General features: G+C 42.9%; 1 long non-coding RNA gene across 1 annotated transcript; it reads left to right on the forward strand.

Moving 5' to 3' along the window:
* The first annotated feature begins 7,443 nt into the window (after positions 1–7,443).
* On the forward strand, positions 7,444–12,539 carry LOC108446822. Its single transcript, XR_001862130.1, has 6 exons — positions 7,444–7,500; positions 9,407–9,466; positions 9,964–10,025; positions 11,426–11,479; positions 12,151–12,217; positions 12,495–12,539. It is a non-coding gene; the product is annotated as an uncharacterized LOC108446822 (long non-coding RNA).
* The last annotated feature ends 3,766 nt before the right edge of the window (positions 12,540–16,305 follow it).

Here is a 16,305-nt window from a genome sequence, read left to right on the forward strand (position 1 = left end):
AGGAGAGCCCCACAGCGCTGGGTCTATGCGGAGTTTCGTGCATTGCTGAGTCGATCGCTCCCTGACAGAGCTGGCAGTCTAAGGCGGCTTCTTCAAGGAAATATCTCTTTCTGTTTTAAATTGAGCCAAGCCAACATCCTCCTAATTACCTAGGCCCCTTGTCTCACCTCCTACACCATTACTGCCTCAGTCACAGCCCCCCTGTACCACTCTGCTTGTGGGGAAAGTCTTAAAGCTTCCCTCCCACTACATCTCTAGTTAAAACATGGCTTCTTCCAGAAAGGCTGGGTGCCATTCCCATCTCTAGGGCTTCTTAGAAGTGGATACAAAGCCAAAAGTATCTTAGGCAGCTGTATTTTGTTGTCTCCCTAGTCTTTCACATGCATGTATTCACGCACATATACCAACGCAGCAATATCTTGGTTTAGAAAGGCTTGGTTCATAGTCCATAGCTGAACATTATCAAATACAGGTTTTAGATGCCTGGACTAAAAATAACCACTCCGTGCTAACACATCACACACCTACACAACAAAAACTGCATGCAAATTGCCATGAGAGCCAGCTCTCTGGTTCCCGTTTTGCAGTCACGGCAGTGGACTTCCAAAGAAGACTTCAGTGCATTACACTAGCCCATCCCTAGGAGCTGATGCAGAGACTCAGAATGTCTCTAAAATGCAAAGAGGCACCAAAACAAACTCACAATGAATATAAAACAGCATCAGTAGCAACAGCAAAATCATTCTTCCATTTAAAATTAAACTGAGAAATTAATTTGGGGACTAGTGGAAATACTACCAACTCCAGCTGGCCAGACATGGATTGCAGCAATAATTTGATCCAGGTTATTGAATCTTGTACATTAGCATGTACCACCACATCTAACTTTAGCATCTGTAGCTCCTCAGAGACTGTCTCTGAAAAGTGACAGCCTAGCTGGGCTGCTCTAAACAGACCTCTGCTACAGCATGGCAAAAGAAGCTGTCATGAGCCAGCAGATTGCTGTATCAACCACTTCAAACACAGATGGATCACAGGTTTTGCCCATCGCACAGGTTTTGTTGAAAAAGTCGAAAGTTTTGACATTGTATTCATCTCCTATAGAAGCACAGCATGGTTTACTTAATAAATTCAACAGTTTATTTAATTTAGGATGTTTCTGTGCTTAATTTAATAGAGCTGTACAGCATAAGAGCTCTGAGGTGGTTTGTTGCATGATCCTGCTGGTAGACTATGCCCATGCAAAAATATATCTGGCTTCACAAGGATGCATCACTTCTAATCACTACCTTCAGCTCTATGTGCATCACGTTGCTGATAGCATCCTGTCTTTCCTGCTGCTCCCTGCACAGTTAATCCTTCTGTCACTCAGATTACTTTTTGGTGGGCCTACTGTGATGCATACTAGAAATCTGAGGACTCATGATGTCAAAAAATACTTATTTTTCAGTTTCCACTGAGACTGTCTCAAGGGAGAAGGAAAATGCCCTGTTTAGCTGTTAATATATAGTCCATTTGCTCGTTAAAGCACTTGACTGATAGTCACTGGAGTACTGGCACACTGAATTTTCTGCTTGGTAAAAGTTAGCAAGGAGCAAGCCACATTATTTTAAGTGTCTGCTGTGTTATATTGAGTGTTGATAGCTTTTTCAAGGCCCTATCTGCATGTTTCCCCTTTTGAGTAAAGAAAGTCCAGGGCATGTATTTGGTAGCAGGAGCTTGTAATTGAGTAGATTAATTATTTGATTGGCATGATGTAAGGCCCAATTTTAAAAGCACGCAATTAACTTTAAACACTATTATTCCCATTCAAGCTGGTCATTACTCCTTTGCCTAAGTGCTTTATTGAACTGGGTCCTGAATATGAAGCAGCCCTGTGTTACAGAATTGATTGCTCCAGCAATCTCTGCTCCAGCAGCCTAGGTGCTTTGCTGACAAAACCAAACAGGGAAATTATATACACCCTTCACAACAAGAATTAATAGTGCCAATGATGGGACAGCTACCTGAGAGAATGACCATCAGGAGAAAGAGATTTCAAGGTAAAGCTGAAAAATAACAAGAAAAAATAACAAGTTTTACAGCTTTCTGGGTTGTATGGAGGGTTCAGATTCTGTGAGCTGCCAAAGGATGAGACCCCTGAGAGCAAAACCCTGCAGGTGAGGTAGTGGGGCTGGGAGCCGTGGTGGGATTGAGGGGGCAATGTGAGGAGCAGCCCTGCCTGCCCTGCTCAACCCACACTGCACAGCACTTACCCTTCTGCCACCTCAATGGGGGAAATGCCCCTCCATCAAGGACACTGGAAATTTAACTTACTTGCACCAAACCCACTCTGAAAAAGCCACGCCTGGGGCAGTGCCATTGCAGAAGTGATGGCAGGGCTTTATCAGCTGGGATCAAAACTGATTCTTCTTGGAGAAATACAAAGGCAAGATGCTGAGTAGTGTCTCTTAACCAAGAAACTATTATTTTGCACCACCTCACTGTACCCAAGGGCCTGGGGGGTTGGATATCATCCCCCAAGATAACTGTAGCCATGCTTAGAAAAGAATTAATCATCAGTAAGGCTGATTGGCCTCTAATTCTAGCTGTTACTTTTTACTTCATGTTTTTCTTCATTTTTAATTTGTTATGTTTTTTGCTGTCTTGGATGCAGGGTTCAGCTTTCTGGGTGATGTGTAAATAAGTCTGGCTGGCAGAATGGTGTGAAAGTGTAGAATATGTTTCTGGAATTTTTTTGGTGTGTTTTTCCACATTTGTCCCTATCCTTGTTTGTTTCACAGGGGTGAATTTTGGTGAAAGGAGGTGTGGGGTACAACCATGTCTCAAGGCCCTCTGGACCTCCACTTCCTCCTCTCCACAGTGCAAATATTTATGGGGTGGTAGAGAAAACAAACTTGTAAAAATCCAAGGTTGTTTCTTTGCCTGGATGGCCAAGTTGGGAAGGTGCATAAAGCAGCTTAAATAATGCCATTTTTAGAGAGAGGAGAAGGTGTGGGATGTCGTCTTCCCTAGGATTAAAGTGTGGGTATCTAGATTAGCTGGGATTCTCCTGCATTTTAGAGGTGCTATGTGAAGTGTCCTTTGTCTCTGTTCTCATCTTGTTCTCACGTTTAGTGAAAATTGTATAAATGTATGTCAGTGGTTTCACACTGCCGGACTGAGACACTGACATTTCCTCTGTCACTCATCTTTTGACTCTCACTCTGTAAATACATTTGTTCATTTGGAGCAAGCAGGGGGATTTCAGTTCTACACCCAGATGCACAGCCCCCAATCCTGCCCATAGACCCTCACAGGGCTGCGGGTGGCATCCACAGCAGCAGCCCAGCAGTTGCAGCACTCAGAAGGGCAGCTGTCCCAAGTCTCTCCCGCAGTTTATATCTGTCATCCTTGCTGTGAATGCCAGGGGAAGAGTTCAATCCTTTGCTGTATGAATAGGGTGGGTGAGCTATGCATGGGAAATACCTCCAAAAAATCCTTTCCTTCTGACTGCTTTGTCTTTGTAAGACGGTGCAGAATTTCAGCAGAGCTTTTTGTGCTTGGGATCAAGGGGAAAAAAATAAAATAGTTTCACAGCTTCACCCAGTACTTCCTGCTGCTGAGCAGGGGCTAGTGAGCTGCCACAGCCTCCTCCCTTGCAGCATGCCTTGCAGCCTGGGTATGTAGTCCTGTGCCTGTGGCAACCTCCTAGCCAAAGCCTGAATGGGGACTTGTTCTTTCTGGCAGAGTCTCCTATATCCTGTATGATGGCTTCAAGCCTATTTATGCCTGAATGTCCTGTCAAAAAATGTAAATAGGGATAAATTCAGCAGTTACAGTACCAAAATTAAAATTAGACTTACTGTGGCTTAAAAACAAGAAAAAGATCCAAGGGGTTTTGTGTTTGCATTTTCCAATTTTACGGCAGTCAGTGCTATGAAATAAATTGTATTGCTCTGTTAGAGCTTGGTATGAGATTGGTTTTGTACCAGCCTGTCTCAACATCTGAAAAAATCTGGTATTACAAACATATAAGAGACAACCCACTGTGAAGTCTGTCAGACATGAAAAATTTGGGAGCGGAAATTATATAGTCCACCTGAGCATCTCATTCCAGCTCTGCAGGAGCTGGGACATGACATAGTGTTTTGTGTGAAACAACAGATTTTTCTGTGCAATGTTTTGTAGGAAGATGCTGCTTTCAGATGTGACCTCATCCACAGAGTGCAAAGACAGATCTCAGCAAGATGGGTTCCAAACTTCCCAATGAAAACAAGCAGCCTCTCAGTGAAAAGCGACATTTCAAAAGGTGAGTGCAACATGAGCAAAATCCCTCATTATTCTGTCTTCTAGAGCAAGCAGAAAGCAAATATATTTTGAGGAGCTGTCAACTCCCTCAAGGGCAGAGAGGTCCTGCAGAGAGACCTCAACAAATTAGAGAGATGGCAATCACCACCCATATGAAGTTCAACAAGGGCAAGTGCCGGATTCTGCACCTGGGATAGGCCAACCCTGGTTGTGTGCACAGACTGGGGAATGAGATGCTGGAGAGCAGAGCTGCAAAAAGAGACCTGGGGCTCCTGGTTGATGGCAAGTTGAATGTGAGTCAGCAGTGCCCTGGCAGCCAGGAGGGCCAAGCGTGTCCTGCGGGGCCCGGGCAGCCAGGCGGGCCAAGCGTGTCCTGCGGGGCCTCGGGCACAGCATCGCCAGCCAGGGAAGGGAGGGGATTGTCCTGCTCTGCTCCACACTGGGGCAGCCTCACCTTGAGTATTGTCTGCAGTTTTGGGCACCACAACATAAAAAAGACATTAAGATGTCCAAAGGAGGTCCACAAGAATGGTGAAGAGTCTGGAGGGGAAGCCATATGAAGAGTGGCTGAGGTCACTTGGTTTATTCAGAAGAGAAGAGAAAAGAGAAGAGAAGAGAAGAGAAAAGAGAAAAGAGAAAAGAGAAAAGAGAAAAGAGAAAAGAGAAAAGAGAAAAGAGAAAAGAGAAAAGAGAAGAGGAGGGGAGACATCGTTGCAGTCTACAACATTCTCATAAGATACTGGTCTCTTCACCCTCATGACCAGTGACAGGACCTGAGGGAATGGTCTGAAGCTGGTTCTTCACCCAGAGGGTGGTCGGGCACTGGAACAGGCCCCCCCAGGGAACGGTCACAGCACTGAGCCTGACAGAGTTTCAAGAAGCATTTGGACAATGCTCTCAGGCACATGGTGTCACTTCTGGGGTGACCTGTGCAGGGCCAGAGATTGGATTCAATGATTCTGATGAGTCCCTTCCAATTCAGCATTTTCTATGATTCTATGATTCTATGAAACAACTTTTAGAGTAGTTAGCATAATTAGGTTGCCAGGCAGACACTTGGGGGTGTAACGTAGGCCTGAGCAGAAGTACAGGCACTTCCCAGACCACTCAAATCTCACCAGGAAAACACAATTTTTTTATGAGATTTTGTGAAGTTCCTTTTTCTTTTTCAGCTAAAATAAATGTGACACAAGGTTGTTCCTTATATATTTTGGTGCACCTAATTCTTGGCTGAGTTAAACAATGAAAAAGTGCAGAAAAATGTAAATGCAATAAAATGTTTTGGAAAGTTCAACAAAACCATTCATTGGTCAAATATGGGATTAAGTTGGTGTTACATTAGAGGGCTTGATTCAGTTATTTTATCATCATCTCCTGTAACAAAAAAAAGCACAGGGGATCAGGAATGAAATACAAAAGGTATGGTGAAATTTGGATTTCTGTTTTAATGCTCTTTCTCCTGCCTTGCCCGTTTTCATGCAACCAGAACAGTGGCCCAAGCTGTAACCCTTTATCTGACACCCTAATCCTGTAGTTTTCAGACATCATCTGTGCCCCCAAGGACCAAGATGGGACAGAAAGGTGTTGCTACTTCTCCAGTGGGCAAGAAAGAATTGGATAGGCAGACAAAGGAGGTAGGATGGGGACTGCTAACAGATCTGTGACCAAGGATCCCCAACCATCTTGTAATGCCTGCAGCTGATTCATGGTGAAAATGTGGACAAGTCATTTATACTGCCTTGGCCTCACTGCAGTAGGCAGAATTTTTCCAGGTGATTCAAAATGGCTTTCACCCTCTGTTTCATGTGCTTTTGGGTAGAGCAGGGGACAGAGCATGCACACAATCACACACAAACATGTTTGCTGACAGCACCATGTCAGAAGACAACTTCTGAGACCAGGCAATATTCTGCTTTAGCTAACTGCAATAAAGGAATGCATGTACGTTATGTACTTTCCAAATACTGTGAATTTCCTGACAGTCAAAGACAACTGGAAAATAATGCCAAGTATGTTTTGAAGTATTTAAGGACTTACCTTGAGAACAGCCTTCATCTTTCCAGTGTTGTTAAGTGACACCTATTGTTATCTTGATGTTTCAGGCATGTTTTGAAAATCATGTCCTTGATAGGAAGCATAACCAAAATTAGAAATTTTTACATTTTTGTGTGAGTTGATTTCATAACTAGGCTTCACAAGGGAGCTTTCTGTCACTTCTTCTGAACAGAAATGCACAGGTCTAAAGAATCAAGAATCTTTGTATAAAGAGAATGGAGGAAAAATATTTCGCTGCATTTTTTGTTCTTGATAAAGCATTTTTTAAAAATTTTTCATAACATATATTTCATTTCAATTTTTAGATTGCTGTATTCCACGAATATAAATTTCTCAAGCATCAACATGTTCTGTGTTCAGAGGGCATAAGTAATTTGCAGGCAAGTGGTCAAATTATAACTTATTCTGCTATTAAGGATTTGACAACTTCTGTGGCACACATATTTTGCACATTTTTACTTGGTGCCCAACAATGTCCCGACACTCCTTTTTCTCAAGGGCTGGTTCACTTGAGCAAGAACATCTTTTCTGGGGAAGAGTGCGGGTGGAAGACACACTGGCTGGTAATAAAACCAGAATTAACCTGTGGTATGCAGGGTCCTCAACCGGGGATAGCATTTGGCACACCACGTGTTTTACACAAATAAGGAAAAATCCAGTTCCTCATTTATAAGCTTTTCAGTTTTGACACAAGCACAAGAGCACTAGAGAGTAAAGTTGCTGCTATGAGTAAAAACAAGCAAAGGGATGTTTTTCCTGTTTAGCTGGCTCTTCCACTGGTCTCTATGTATAACTGCAGCAAGGAATGGGTTGTAGGCTGAATTAATGAAAAACACACGTACATACACACACTTCCTCCATCTTCTTGTTTGTAAAACGAACCCAAATAACTGGCATATGAAGGACTTGATTTGGGTTTTTCCTGAAAGGAATAAAACCAAATGGCATAATTAATATTAAGAATGTATATAGTTAGGTATTGAGACATGAAAAACGTACATTAAGACTTGTGTTTGGTCTCCCATCTCACTAACCCTGTGACTGCCTTGTGTCTTGCTCTGTCCACCCTCACCCGCTGCTAACCCTTTTTATTCACAGGAGTGTTTGCAGGAGCCATTGAGAAGGTTGGAAGAAAAGAATAAGAAACTTATAAAGGTATGAAAATGGTCTTGTTAATAATGATTGTAAGTTTGGACTTGCCCTGGAACAATGAAGATCACATCAGGGCAGCTCTGTGATGCACAACGCTGTCCAGACTCTGGCACAGCAAAGATTTGCTGGCTGTCACTGGCATGACAAAACTCCCCCTTCACTGCTGTTTCTGAGTGCAAAGATGTCTTGAGAAGAGACTTTTGGATGAGTCACAGCAGATTTGAGTTTGTGGCTCACTGAGTTTTTGCGGGTTCTTCTAATGTTGATCAAGGTGGATCCCAAATTACTTGGTCCCAAGGCATGCAGTTATCCACAAAGAGATGTATAGAGTCCACCTTACTTTCACAAATATCAACTGGTAACTGACCAGTTTTCAACTGTACATTTTCCTGATCTCTTTTGTGGACACAGCCATGACTTCCTGGCAACAGGCTTTCTTCTCATGTTTTACCACAGGAGCAAATACAACCATGAGGGTAGCTGGCACCTTGGTTTCTCCTTCCAGTGGAAGGTGCCTTGGGTTTCTAAACACACAGCTGGGATTTAAATTATCCTTCTAGAACTAAAATCTTCCATATTTTTTCAGCCATCATAAGATTTTGAAAAAGTGCAGTGCTAAACAAAATAGACTGTTTTGACTTACAAATTAATTTTCCTGCCTCCCCGCCTCCCCTTAACTGGCTGATTGTTTCTTTTTGTGCAGTAGAAACAGTTGATCTCTTTCCCAACAAAACAATTAGGTGCAAGAACTTGTCATAACAAAATCTACAGCAAAGTTTTGAAATTATGCATATGTCTGTGATTTCATGCAAATCTACAGAAAAGCAATGCTTTTATACAGGAAAAGCCTCCATAAATCAAGCCATCTTGATTTATGAGTCAGCAAAGTCATGAGATCACAGAATATTTCAGGTGGGAAGGGACTGGGGGTGGGGGGTGTCTTTGGTCTGACCTCCCACTCAAAGCTCAGAGAACAGTATTCAAGTCTGTATCCAGCTGGGCTGCAAAAACCCCAGGGACAGAGCCTTTTCATCCTCCTGGCCGCTCCGTGGCCTTACCAGAGTTCATTGACGTCCATCAGGTACCAGGGGGAATGTAGCATCCACATATGGTCTAACAAGTGCCAAGTGAAGGAAGAAAACCCCTTTTCTCGACCTAATGGCTGTTCTTCCGTGCACAGGGGTGGGAGGTACTGCTCTCCTTCACTGCCAGGGCACCCTGGGAGCTCACACCCAGCTCCTGTTCCACCACCCCCAGGCCTTTCCCACACTCCCCAACTCCTGAGGATATTTTTCTGCTCAGGATCCCACAAGTTACTGAGCCCCGCGCAGCGTTTGTGGTGACAGAAGAGCCAGGACTCTTGGCTGATGTGTGGCATCTTGTCCAAGTCCATGACTGCACAGGCAGTTGTCCCACTGCCACCATCCCCTCAGCATTAGCTCACACAAGCATGGCTGAGCAGGGCTGCAGGTGACTCTGCAGCACCGCTGATCCCCAGTGAGCTGCCTGTCACACCAGTCTGACACGTAACGCAGCCACTGCAGATGCTTGTGTAGATCCTCTGGGTCTGATAAAAGCTATAGCCACCCTCAAAGCATTTATCTCAGCATGGACACTGGCTTCAGCTTCTGTCTTCTATCTTGCTTCCTATTTTTAACAAACACATACGAATTTTATTTTCTGTAAGGTTTTCCTTCACTGCTGATACCAGCCACAATTTCTGGGGCTGGAAAGACTGTCAAACACACAGCGTGATCACATAATCCTCACTTCTGATAAATGTTTGATGGATAGAAAGTGCTGGTTGGTAGATTTTTAGTAGTATCTTTACATTGAAAATTTAACCAACAGTAGTTTTAATACTAAAATTTTTCTTTAACAAGTTATATTTGTTTTTGTTGGTTTTTAGGAAAAAGCCAGCATATTGGAAGGAAGAGAATTAGTCATACAACAGGAAAAAATCTTAAAGGTATGGCATCTTATTGCATATCACAGTACACGCTCTTTCTTTTTTTAGACCATCACCACTCTAGAATAATTTTTACGAAGGTAATTACAAGAGTGTCAAACAGAGATGCAATAGAGTCAAATCTAACACAGGTAAGAGTGTGGAGAGTAGGCCTGCCATTAGTTTCCAGGATACAAAAATAATGCAACAGTGAGTGGTTTTCGGTTAGAAGTTTTGCAGACCATGGTCTGCAAACCAGCAAGAGTGTTTTTAAAACAAGTAACCTTGTATTATTGGGAACATAAGTCATCCAGAAAGTTACTGCAATATAAAACTAATATCAGGAGGGAAGATTCCTGTAAATTTCCATCAGAGCCAATTTGAGAGAGCAGAATATAATATCTGCAAGGGCAGCACTGGTGCTGGTCTCATGCTAATAAGCTCTGATTTGACTTTTATTGCATGCCAGACTGATGGACTAATACTAAGATTGTTTGCTTTTCTTTTGAACTTTAAAGGACATGCAGATAAAAATAAACCACTTGCAAAAGCATCTCAAGCACCCTGAACTAATTGGGTCGTAAGTATTAGCAATGCCCTCTATTCTGGCTTTCTTTTTTATATTATTCAGAATGTTTCCCCATCTGCCATACATGAAGCACATGCTATTGATTGTAAGTTAGTATGGTTTATGCAGCATCAAACAAGCACCTCATATTTATGTAGGACAGCTTCTTTTTCTGTCACATAATCATCCAACCATAGAAATGTAAATGAAATTTAGATTTGGAAAGTCCCATCTCATTTTTCAGCAAATTCCAGGAGTAGCTTATCTTTTACTCAGTAGACCAAAGTTGTATGGCATACCCTGGATATTAATTTCAATTCACTTTCCTAATAACCTGTAACAGGTTCATAGCATTACTTTGCAGAATACAAAGGAAAAGCAGCAGCCTGAACAGCAGCAGCAAAGCCTGCAGCTACACACTTATTTTCAGAGCAAGTGCTCTCTCTCCATGGCCAGAGTTCAAGTGACACTTAAACCATGCTCCTCCTTCACCTCACTTCTAGACTGTAGTTTCCTTTAAGTAACGAGGTTACACAGGATCTCTGAATTTCAAAACACCACATCTAAGTACAGAGCCCAGCACTGGGCTTCTCACTCTGACTCTCCCATTTCCCAACTGCACTGCAATGCAGAAATCCTCCAATTCCAGAGAACATGAGGGGTTAAGTATTCCTTCTAGCAATCACTCCCAAATTAAGCTCCAAGTACAATGTGCCAGCAGGAACTATGAGCCTAGTTTAAAAGCTCCTCTTTCAGTTCTCTGAAGTGGTTTGAGATTCAATTTTGTGCTCTGTGTTCTGCAGAGAAGAGCTGTGCAATGACATTATGTATGCACTGCATTAACTGTAAGAACAGAGGCTGAATTGTAATACAAAGTCTAAAACAGCAAGCATTTTGGAGTAAATCTACTGCTTGCAATAGTACAGCTATCCCCACACCTGAAGGGCACTACAGATACATTTTAATTACTGTGGTGCTTTCATCAGGCAATGTCATCAGAGAAGACAATACCAGATCTTACCTTGCCACCATGATAGCAGGTTTGATGGGAGAAACCCAGTAATACTAACACTTTCCTGCAATAAAACAATCTAAACAGTGTTAGCTCTATGCTGTTGATATGTTCTCTTACCACTGTGTGGCAACTTTGGGATTGCTTAGTTTTGCCTGTTATCCAAGACTGGATGAACTCATGAATTCTGTTGTTCCATGCAGTAATTCCCATGAAAGTGCAGCAAATAAAAAGTGTTCCCACTTTAGGTGCTTACAAATGCACGAGAAGGTACAATATCCCACCACAAGAAGTTTGAGGCTCTCTCTAGATGGTTGGGTAACATGCAGCAGAGGGATGTATAACATAGCAGCCCTGAAATGATCATGGTGGAAATCATTCTCTTTCTTTCTGCTAACAGAAAAAACTCAAAGGAATTGCAGGTTCCGGTAGAAGCCTTGGGAGCAGGAAGCAGGTAAAAGGCATGTACTTGGGTGGAAAAGGGAGTTTGAGCAGCCTGGCAGTAAAAGCTGGCAAGAAACAAAATCCTGATCTTGTTAAGACAGCCAAGAGATACCAGTGCTTGACTGCAAAATTTAGTGTGTGCCTCTCCTTGTCCTTGCTGTTGCTCCTGAAGGCTGACTGCATTCTGGGAATCCTTATTGGTGCTTCAGTGCCTAGGGGGCTGCTGGAGACAGATGCTTTCTGAAAGCTGTCCCCTGACACCATGCTCTTAAGGTCCTTGCTCCTGCTTTGTCAAAGCAAAGTAAAGAGAGTTTCAAAATGAAATGTGGAAGCATGTACTTTTAGAAAGAAGAAACCAAAACTTGTTCAGTCTAGTAAGGTCATATTTAAGATTCAGGGAATTAGGAGGGAGGGAGAAATTAAATATTTCTTACAAAGTTCTCAGAGGAACTGCTTGGCTTTGCCATCAATTTCGTTTCTACCTTTTACGCTGTTACTGTGAGATACTTTTTAATGCAATTGCCTTTGTAATGGGAACATCTAAGAAACTCTTCTCCACGACCAAGGCATCTTTTAGTGTGGAGCTCCTCCTCATGCTGTAGCCTTATTGTTTTCATTAATGAGCACTTGCAATGAGCTGAGTTAGCTGCAACCTCTGTTGGTGTTTCCTTTTCTCCACAGCCATGAAAGAGAGAAGGTCTGCAACTGCCCCAGGTGTCCCACCCAGAAGATAGCTGTGGTGAAACGGGTAAAAGAGAACTGCATTGCTCCCCTTACACCTGCACTTGCAGGGCACACTCCATATCTCTGTTTCAAGCTGGAAACCTTGTTTCATCAGGTTCATTAATGAGTTTTTCAGCCCCAGTGGTTCCTAGTATCATTCAGTTCCTGTGTCTCTGGCTCTCCACTTCTTCTTCCTCAATTTTGTTAGTGTGCAAACCCTTATAAATTGTTCAATGTTTGTTGTCCTAGAAGTCAGAAGACTGACTTTCAAAGTGATTAATGTCTTTTTTTTCCCTTTCTAGACCCAGAAATCCAGCTATCTAAAAAAATTCTGCTTCTCTCTTGGGTAGGTAAAATGTTCTCATTGCATGTACATTTGCTAAGTTACATCTGGAGCACCACAGAGATAAGATGCTTCTGACTAGTGCTGGAACATCATGGGAGAAACAGTGTAAGCAAAAAAGAGAAAGGTGCTGCAAGTTTAGAGTGGTGTGTATGCAAACTTAGTGGAGCCACAGGATGAAGTAATCTGGGTGCAAACAGTTCTGTCCCTTGGGTATATTTCCCTATGAATCTGCTCACCTGTCACCTCCGAGAAAGCAGCAATTACGTGGATGTAGGCAAATGTCTCCTTCTTCCCTCCTCATGAAGAAGAAAGTGAGGAAGGCTGAAAGTTTAAGCGCTGTTTTCGCTCCCCCCGGGTTCTCCTTTATCAGCCCTTCATCAAACCACTTCTCTGCCATACCCTCCTCACCAGGTGGATACTGAGGGGTTGCTGGTGGACTTCTACCTGCCTGGACCAAAGTAATGTGGACTCACTCAGCCTCATAGCAAGTGATGCCATTTCTCTATTTCCCTGGTTTTGGCTGAATTTTTGAGCAAAAGAAGATATTTATGAGTGAATTCTTCAGTTAGTCACTTTGTGGTGAGGGAACAGCTGTTTCTGAAGCTATTTATAGATTGTTTGGTGAAGACTGATGGTGTGAGAGTCACCAACTATGGCTCATTTTCTTTGTCCCTTTCCACTAGCACTGGCAGGAGTGTCTCTCAAGATACATTGTCCTTTCTGCGGTAGTCTTGTAGTACCTTTGTAAAAGGAAAGCAACTTTCAGTTTGCTTCTGTATGGTAGGAAGCTGTAGGATGGACCTTGCAGACAGTTGTCCAGAAAATGGATCAATTGGTGTTTTCCTTCCTGAGGAAAGAGAAGCATTTCCTTACTGTTGTGCAACCAAGCACAATTAGCAATGCTTATGGTTTTTTAATTTGTGAAGCTTCGTTTTCATTTAAATTCAAGCATTTTCACATCAGGAAGATGTTCCTGCCAACATGGAGTGTTCACCTGTGGGAATAGTATTCTGAAAGGAGCACATAACAGCACTGCCGGGTTTGCCTGAACAAAACAATGGAGAAGTGGTGTAGACCAAGAGCACTGACAGGACTAACAATGAACCTTACGTGACCTCAGGCAAATTTCTTTCCTTCAGGCTTCAGTTGCCCACCTGTAAAACGACGATAGGACTCATTTTTTCTGCTCTGTGCTCTTATGTGTTTACACCACAAAACCTTTGGTGGCAAGAGCCATCGTTAAGTGTCAAACTCTTGCCAAGGATGGACTCCATGATAATATTGCCAACAACAGGAAGAAAGCATTCTACTTTGACCAGGGCAAAAAATTGTAAGCTTATATGCTCCGATACTTTTGAATACTAATAAAGCTTTTTTACTGCATCTGTATTTTTTTTTTTTTTTGGTACATTTACCTTTCTCTCTTGTTGCAGGAACTCTATGTGGCTCTTTGTCAGGTACTTACTGTACTGCGGCTGCCTGTACTTAACATTTCTCTTGGTTTATAAACACCTACCTGATCCTACCTGGGCATACCAGCTGGATACACCAGACAGTATCTGCCATCAGTCATGGACACACTAACGCTAGAAGATTTTAAACACTCCAGGCTGGATTTCTGTAGGGTTGTTGTATAGCTTCTGGGAAGACCAGAATTTTAAAATAAAGCATCCATAAGTGCTAAAAGCACATGATAGTATCTGTAGTTTCTGTGAGAAATTAATTAGCTCCTCAGAGGAAGAACCTAAAGCCCATGTATCTCAGCAACAGGGCGCATGCTCGAGAGCATTCAGTTATTTGCTGACAGGTGGGTCTGAGATGCAAAAAATTGCTCCAACATCCACATTCTGATCTACTCCCCAAATCCTTGAATGACCTGTCCCCATCACCACAGGCATGAGTGTAAGAAATCTGTAATTAAATCTAAATAGGATCTTCTGTTAATGCAAATTGATATGACCCCATTATCAGTAGGGCAGTGATAACAGATAGGAGCTGAAACTTTGTCTTATAAAATGCCTGGTGTCCAACTCAGGCCTAGTTGGCTTTGTGGATCTGCATGCCAGTCGGTCACCTTGCTGCCTAATAACAGAAGGCCTGCAAATGGCCTCTCTTTTACACACAGAGAGCAATACTTTTGCACACCCACAGCAAGCCCCTCACGAAGAATATGGGGTTTCCCCTTCTGATCACAGCACAGGGATTACCTGCAGGCTGTGTCAAGCCTTGGAGGAACCTGTCGTACACAGACCACTAGTTGGACAGGGTGTAGATTTCAAGTGTCCTGCCTAGGCAGAGATCATCCACATGTCTTCTGTGTGCTTTACTGAGCAGTCAAGTCTTCCCCAGTATACAAGAGACCTCAGCATACAAGAGACCTTGACTGAGCTCTCACTGGTCCCACAGAACAGCTCTTTGTGGATGCCTGAGAAGGCTTCAGTGCAACCCTCTTTCTGGGCTTGGCTGTCTTGAGAGCCCTCCATGTCCTAATTTTCTACCTTCCAGAAGGGCATTGTGCTCCCTCTGTCTTGACTAATTTTTGGAAGTGGACAGACTGTGATCATGATGGAAAACACGCTACCTCACAATGACCTACCCAAGTGTTAAAGGACACCCAGATTGCTTGCCCTGGTTGCAAATTTCTGTGCCTCATCTCTGAAAGGAGACCAGGATGGTTTCCATACACAGTCCATGTCAACTTCTGAGCTTGAAAAATATATCTCAGTGCTTAAGCAAGTATCATCTGTTATCTGCATTTCTAAGTCTTGCAGATGGCATGTTTTTTCCCGGGTCTTCCAAATTCACCACCCATTGGCCCTGACTGGTTTTTCCTGAGTAAATCATGCAGCAATGAATTAATAGCTGTTGAAAAGCAAAATAACTCAGAAAATTGCTTTAACTTCCTTCTCATGTTATCTTCTGCTCCAGATATTTTTGCTCATTTTCAAAGACTAGGAAGAGCATGAAAACCACTTTCTAATGACACAGTATCTTACGAGGCAGTCTTGTCATATGCCCAATTGCTTTTTATGGTAAAGGAACACATCACCTGATGGAGAAAGGAGCTTAAACAGTCAAAGCTGGGAAAGCAAACCCATGTGAAACATCTATGATTGAACAAAAGTGTGCTGAGACCAAAGCACTATAGCAAAATATCCTGTTCTATGTAGAAAATGGGGTTTTCAGATTTGAAAAAGAAAATTCACTAAAATTATGAAGAGGGGATACAGTTGAAGGTAACCCACCCCCCGCGCTACGTGTGAGGCTGGGCTTGTGTAGCATGGGGGAAAATCTGGAAGTGTGATCTGAGATGAACAGCTCTGCTTATTGCTCTGTCTCCATTTTAAAAAAAGGAAAAATCCTAAACCATCTCCGTTATTCCTTGTAACTGCCATAACCTACAGGTTGTGATCCTTGTGAGAGGAGCCTTTTTAGCAGAAAAAAGTGTGGTGGGGAATGCTTTTAGTACTTTTGTTCAGCTTTGTGAGTGAAAATTTTTGTGGACATCTTCACCACAGGGTTTAAAACACAGGATAAGATTGCATGCCACTTGATGGTGGCAAAAAACCCCAAAACTGATTGAACAGCCCAGTTTGCAGCTGTGCCTGGTGGAGTGGGTGGGCAGATGCTGTAGGGAGGGCATATGAGGACAACAGTAGGTGTTACAGAGAGACCAGTACCTGTTTGGTGCATAAACCCAAAACAATTTCCCTGTCTTGTCAGCTGACAGCTCCTCCTCCTACCCTGCCCCCCCCCCCCCTGCCTCT

Source organism: Corvus brachyrhynchos, unplaced genomic scaffold (genome assembly GCF_000691975.1).
Source record: "Corvus brachyrhynchos isolate BGI_N302 unplaced genomic scaffold, ASM69197v1 scaffold94, whole genome shotgun sequence".
Taxonomy (NCBI): Eukaryota; Metazoa; Chordata; class Aves; order Passeriformes; family Corvidae; genus Corvus; species Corvus brachyrhynchos.